Genomic DNA, 6954 nt, shown 5'->3' on the forward strand with positions numbered 1-6954 from the left:
TAACCAGCAGAGGGCAATAAAGACCAATCATAATCATCCTTGAGACTCCAACCATTTTATCTCTGAAAAACTAAAAGCTCTCAACTGTGGGAATGATACTTTCGGTTTTGTTTTTACTTAATTCTCGCTAAATGTGCAGTGGTTTATGAAATTCAGACAACCAGAACGTAAAACTCATGCAGAACTTTTACAATGTAAGTTTTTATTCTTTTAAATAAAGATTTGTGTGTTTTGTGTTATTGTAGCAGTAGTGTTGTTTGTTTGAGGAAAAGGTTTCCCTGTTAACCTGCTAATGATGCTAACATGTTTATCATTATGCTGATGAACAAAGATGATGTTGATGGTTTTATCGGTGGAATTATTAATGTAATTATTCAATTGTTCTACACTGTTTACTCTTTGTAATCAAATGATTTCTTGGTAGCAGGTTACTGAATTTCTCTGACTGTTTGTGTCCATTAAACATTTGGGTTTGACGGATCATGTTGAGTTGGATGATTACACTGAACATCTATAAAATACATAAAACCAAAGATTCAGATTATAGTTTGATGTTTCTTATAAGACCCACATGTGATAAATCCCTAAATAAAATTGAAACTGGATGTTTTGACTGTGGTCAGTTATGTAGTATTTTATCACTCAGAGAAGTATTTTATCGCTGTATTAAACTCTGTGTGATGTGTGTCTGTATCTGTCTCATAACAGCTGTCTGTATTCTCATCAGGTTCAGATGCTTCAATCTTCTTCTGCTGCTGTTTTGCTTCATCTATCAGAGCGGTCAGTGTCATTTTTGTTCATAAATTGTGTAAACTTCTAAAACGAGTTATTCTAGTCAATTGTTTCTCTTCTGGTTAGTTAAGATATTTTGTTGATATTAATGGATTGATGGTAGAGTTTTCTCAGCATATTAAATCATCACACACTATGACAACACTGACTTATCTATGCAGTTATTAATTAATCTATTAATAAATATGGTTTGGTCTGGGATGTTGATGAATTCACTTCAGCTGCACTGACGCATCTGCTTTAGCTTTAGCTTTGTTTTGTCATGAATGAGGCCTGTTTGTGAACTCTGAAAGACCAATAAGACACAAAACTGACTCATAAGATGAACAGTTCTGAACTCATGAAAGTGGAAATAATCAGCAGGGACACATTAGACACATGTTCATACTGTAATGTTTCTGCATATTGCATAATTTCATTTTCATGAGAAATTTGGTCTGGGATGTTGATGAATTCACTTCAGCTGCACTGACGCATCTGCTTTAGCTTTGTTTTGTCATGAATGAGGCCTGTTTGTGAACTCTGAAAGACCAATAAGACACAAAACTGACTCATAAGATGAACAGTTCTGAACTCATGAAAGTGGAAATAATCAGCAGGGACACATTAGACACATGTTCATACTGTAATGTTTCTGCATATTGCATAATTTCATTTTCATGAGAAATAGCCCATGCATGGCTCGAACCAACAACCTTAAACTTTACAGGCATTTCTGATGTTAAATATTGAAGAAACTCCATCAGTTCACAATTGCTGAAGACGCTTGGACAGTGAAACGTCTTTAGCAAAAGTAAATACAATTGACTAAATTAAAATAACTCTCCTAGAATATTTTATGATGCCACTGATTACAGAGAATAAACACAGACACCACATGTATTTTTTAGTATTGATACGTTGTATTGAATGAATCTGTGTTTGCAGGAGCCCCGCCTGTAGGAACCAGCACTATATCTGTGTCAGGAAAAAAGAGAGACAACGTCACACTGCCATGTCAATTTGAGACCAAAAAGATTTCTGATATTAGTTTAAACAATGGGTCAGAAAACATCCCTGTCTGTCAGACTGAAGAATGTAGTGGACGAGTATTTAAACACGGAAACTGTGACGTCGTCTTCAAGGATCTGAGCTTCAGTGATGCTGGGACGTACTTTTTGCATGTCTATTACAATAATGATCAGACAAAGCTGAGGCGACAAATCAGGACGTACCAACTTCATATTCATGGTAAAGTCAAAACTGGTCAAACTACCAGCATCTGCTTTCTGGATTTCCTTTAATAATTGTGTGATAACCATGTAACCAGCAGAGACTCTGAACGGGACACTAATATTCAGATTAATCTGAATATTGGCTGATTTTATCCACTGATAAATGATTACATTTGTTCCCCCGGTCTTACATATATGCTTATGCTGTTTCTCCTCAGATGAGGTTTCTGTGAAAACAGGCGAGGAGCACGTTAGATGTTCTTTCTAATGCTAAACAAGTTGTGCACTGGACCAGAAACAAAACAAGTTGGAGGGAGGTTTGGAGCAGAAGCAACGGAGCTCAGAGCGATCAACTGACCGACACTGATGGGACTCTGAGCATTAAAGAGTTTACAGCCAATGATGCAGGAACATACAGAGTTCTGGACTATGAAGGAGAAATCTTGATCACAGTGACAGTCACAGGTGAGAGAAGATCAGTGGATATGTGGAAATATTATTTGTATAATAAGTGGACAGCTGAGGTTTATTCATCACGATTTGAACAGCAAATATATGCTAAACTGTGATTAACCTTTTGATATCCTCTACAGAATCAGATACCGATGATGACAAAACTGATAACACAAGACAACACTGTAAGTAAATCAAGAGGCATTGAGAGCTTCACAAAATCTTTAAACAGTCAAGTTTAAAAAGAAAAAACAAACATTAAAATGTGTTCTCTTCCCACCTTCCCCTTCTAGCTGTTTGGTTTTGGATTATGATTGTTGGATTGACTATAGTTCTGCTGGTTCTGGCTTTGATTATGCTTCCTGTCATCAAGAAGCAATTTCTGAAGAAGAGAGTGTCATACTAAGGGACCCAAATTGTATGGGGCCCTGAACCCAGTGAAGCCACCGGTTACTTATGCTTTCAGAAGCAACAGGATTCTGTCAACATATTTCTGCAGTTTATGTGTAATTTACAAAACATATGAGCATTTGCACTGCAGCCGTACACCAGCACTCACAGTTAAAGTGACCTATAGACTGGTAACTGAAGGATTACCAATCATAAATCATCAACTAGTTATTATTGTTACTTTTGAATTCATCAACTATTGTTTGAAAAGAAAAAAGAAAGTATTCACAGTAAAAAAAAAATGTTATCATGCATATCTATGCCAAACTGAGAATGAAGCCTGTGCATGCATGTATATTTTGTATTATTTTATTTTTACATATTACTATGTATATTTAATATGGCCTTTGCAAGATTCTTAAGCTTCTTATAGTGTCTTCATCATCTACTGGAGATTTTCTCCTTTCCACTGTTGCTTTTGTCTGTTTAATAGAGCATTTGTGTTATTCTTTGTCAGTCTGCTTTGAAAGAATGTGTATTGAGAAAAGCTAAACAAATTAAATTAAATTAAAAATTTAATTTTTGTAAGAATTAAAAATCAGGGTATCAGCGAGTCCTTAAAAAGTCTTAAATTTAGTTGCATTAAATTTAAGGCCATTAAAAGTCTTAAATGGTACAAGAAAGTACTTAATTATGATTTCAAGAGGTCTTAAATTTGATGAATGGAAAGTCAAGAATTGTGATATGGCTTAATGTGATGATTAAACTTTAAAAGGCTGTGATTTCATTAAATATCTCATTCAGTGAATGTTACTGTCACAGTAACAGGCGTTCTTTCAAAAACGTCAGTTAATGTTAATTATTCATATGTAAATTATTAAATAGCCTACATAGCCTAATTCACAAAATCATGTCACCGGAAATCATGCAAAATTATACTAAACTTTAGAGAGATCAGTCTGTGCCTAGAGACAAAGGGATAACCAGTCACACCCCTCTTAACATTAGTGAGGAAACATTCCCTCTCTGGAAGTGATATACGTGTGTTCGTTTTAGCCATCGAACGCCCTTTGGGTCATAATTAGCTTACCTGTTAAAGGGGTCATATGATGCGATTTCAATTTTTCCTTTCTCTTTAGAGTGTTACAAGCTCTTGGTGCATAAAGAAGATCTGTAAATTATATTTTATATATTTAAAGCGAGTTTTTGGGCAGTGTAGAGTAGTGCTTGTTGTTTGTCATTTCTCCGATCACAAATGCAGACATGGTTTTATGTTTACGCAGCGCGATGCAACGCAATGCGTAAAAATACATTATAAGTCATTATAATCCATAATTACATCCCCACTGGATGCAACGAATGCCTCATTTATAATGGGTTTTCATGTTTTTGAATCATCGCTCCGGCCGGACAGGGCATCACAGTATGGTAGGGGCGTAACATTTACGTCACACGCTTGAGGTATTCGGCCAATCACAAGGCACTGGATAGCTGGCCAATCAGAGCACACCTCGCTTTTCAGACCGATGAGCTTTGTAAAAATCTACGCGTTTCAGAAAGGCAGGGCATAGAGGAGAAACAATAATGTACAGTATGTGGAAAATAATGTGTTTTTTTAACCTTAAACCGCATTAACACATTTCATTACACCAAATACACAAAATAATGTTCTTTTAAAGCAACATCATATGACCCCTTTAAACGTTTGACGCATGACAAAAAGACATGCATGAGATTGATTCATTTAATTTTGTGTTATTAAAGTTTTGTTTTGCTCTGTGTAAAACTAAACCTGCCAAGGAAACAAGTAAACATGTTTAAAATGAACGTATCATTCAGTGGCGTGCACCAGGGCCGGCTATGGCATAGGCGGAATAGGCAAATGCTAGGGTTGGTGAAATGAGTGAAGTTTTTTTTTTTTTTTGTTACCAATACTACTACAATACTATAAATTTAAAATATCACAAAAAAAATCTATCGTCCCACAGAAACATAACTATTTTATTGCTCTCCTTGGTTCGACGCATGATCAATCTTCCCCCGCGCAGCCGCACTTCCACATACATCAGTTACCTGATTGTGATAGATGTTCACTAATAAATTATCACTATGTCAAAAAGACAGAAGCCCTCTGGTACCCAGGGAAGAAAAAAAATAAGAGAAGAAAAACGGTACAAAGACATAAGCTGCATCCCAAATTATGCACTATACACTATGCACTCATACACTATGTACCTGCATTATGTACTCAACCATGTATAGTATGAATTATATAAGGTTATTTTGTCATTCATAATCAGAGTCTGATAGCCCCTCCCCCTTCGGTACGTAATTAAAGCTGCGACAATTGAGTGCATGAAGTGTCCAACATTCCACACTTCATTTTTTCGGTTATTTAAGTGCATCATCTGGGTATTTAAAGTGCACTTTTTATTTTTGGAATTTTCAGTGTGAACGCACTACTAACACTATTTATACTACAAAACGTCATAGAATAAAGCATAAGTATGCGATTTGGGACACACCAGTAATGTGATGTAATGAATGATGATGATCATATAAATAAACTAGCCCTTAAATGCATGAATGTTTCGGCAATCATTATTAGGCTTCATCGTGTCTTTAGAGGCCCATACCAATCCAGCACGGCCGAATCTCTAGGCCTAACTGCTGCAATAACAACAACAAAAAAAAAACTCTTGATATTTTACGAACAATTACAGAAGAATAAAATAAAGCATTTTTCGTTACCTTTTTAAACTTGGAAGGGTTCAATTTGAGCAGATGTTTTTACCATCGCTGTCATCGTCAGAGCGCACTTCCCCAGTACATCCAGCATCTGCCTCATATTCTCAAAACTATCATTTTCAGTTACTTCAAAATCAATATTTTGATCACTGGCAGCTTATTCACCACATCCACCATCAAACAACAGTGACATTTATATTTAACTGCGTACCTAATTGCTCTGCAGTCAAGCCATTCAAACCAGTTCAATTTTTGCTTATGATAATCTTTTGTTTTATGCCTGCGGTAATTATGAGTGAAACATCACGTCGTCATTGTGTATCAAACAGTGCCACCTCAAGGAATAAAGATGCACTGCACTTATTGAGTCATCAGATATGTAAATATACATACTTCTAGTGACCCTATACATTTTTTTACAACAAAAAAAAAAAGAAAGAAAGAAAACAGGTATTATTTTTTTTTCTTGTTATATTGTTTATAATGCATATATTGAGGAATAGCCTAAGAAAGTTGATGTCTAACTTTAAAAAATGAAGGAGGGAGAAGGTAGTGAATGATCTCCCGGTTCGCTAAAGACATGAGGTAGCCTATGCATTTAAGGGCTCTAGATGAGGTACAAGTTTGTGAACAAAATTTATGTTGGCCTAGTCTAGAAAGCCTATAGTCTAAAAGTTTAAAATAGGGTAATAACAATGTCTGGAGTTCCAGAGATCCAAGATTTTGTAACATAAGTGTCATTTTTTGTGTAATATGACAACACGTTTTAATATTTTTACGCTATAGTTGTGTAGTATTTGGGGATTTATGGTATTTTTAATTTAAATTGGCTAATTTAATAATATTTGTATATGACGGCTTATTAAACTAGTAAAATGAATGTAAAATTCACTTTAAAGATGTACGTTTCTCAGTTCAATTCATGGTGATAACATTAGAATGGGTTAGTAGAACATTGCTGCCATCTACAGCGAATGGTGGAGGAATACTAGATGTAATTATTCTTGATGTTTAATTGTGTTTAATTTATAAAGTGACTTAGGCAGCACCTATATTTTTATAGTTTCACTGGAAACAATTTAAAATAAGGTTAATTTTCCATTACTAACATTAACGAAAATAATAAATACTGTTACAAATGTATTGTTCAAGTTAGTTAACACATTCAGTAATGTTAACAAATGTGTTACCGTTTCACTATCATCAGCTTTTTTAATAAGAAAATGTAACACCCAATAGTCACATATACTCCTCCATTTCTCTCTTCAGATGCACTTTTGAAATATCTAGCTATGCAGTTTCTGTGTGAATGTTTAAACACAATGATTATTCGGTGGAATGGGCTGAGAGGCAAGGG

The 6954-nt window shown here is 35.1% G+C and overlaps 1 long non-coding RNA gene across 1 annotated transcript in view; it reads left to right on the forward strand.

Moving 5' to 3' along the window:
* Nucleotides 1-85: 85 nt before the first annotated feature.
* The window catches only part of LOC107706854 (uncharacterized), a 15226-nt gene continuing 8357 nt past the window's right edge, over nt 86-6954 (forward strand). The window contains exons 1-4 of the long non-coding RNA XR_001636189.1: nt 86-194; nt 728-780; nt 1720-2022; nt 2225-2471. This is a non-coding gene — a long non-coding RNA (uncharacterized LOC107706854). The remainder of the gene's footprint in view (nt 195-727; nt 781-1719; nt 2023-2224; nt 2472-6954) is intronic.

The sequence above is a fragment of the Sinocyclocheilus rhinocerous genome, unplaced genomic scaffold, assembly GCF_001515625.1.
Source record: "Sinocyclocheilus rhinocerous isolate Xijiao unplaced genomic scaffold, SAMN03320098_v1.1 scaffold4340, whole genome shotgun sequence".
Classification (NCBI taxonomy): domain Eukaryota; kingdom Metazoa; phylum Chordata; class Actinopteri; order Cypriniformes; family Cyprinidae; genus Sinocyclocheilus; species Sinocyclocheilus rhinocerous.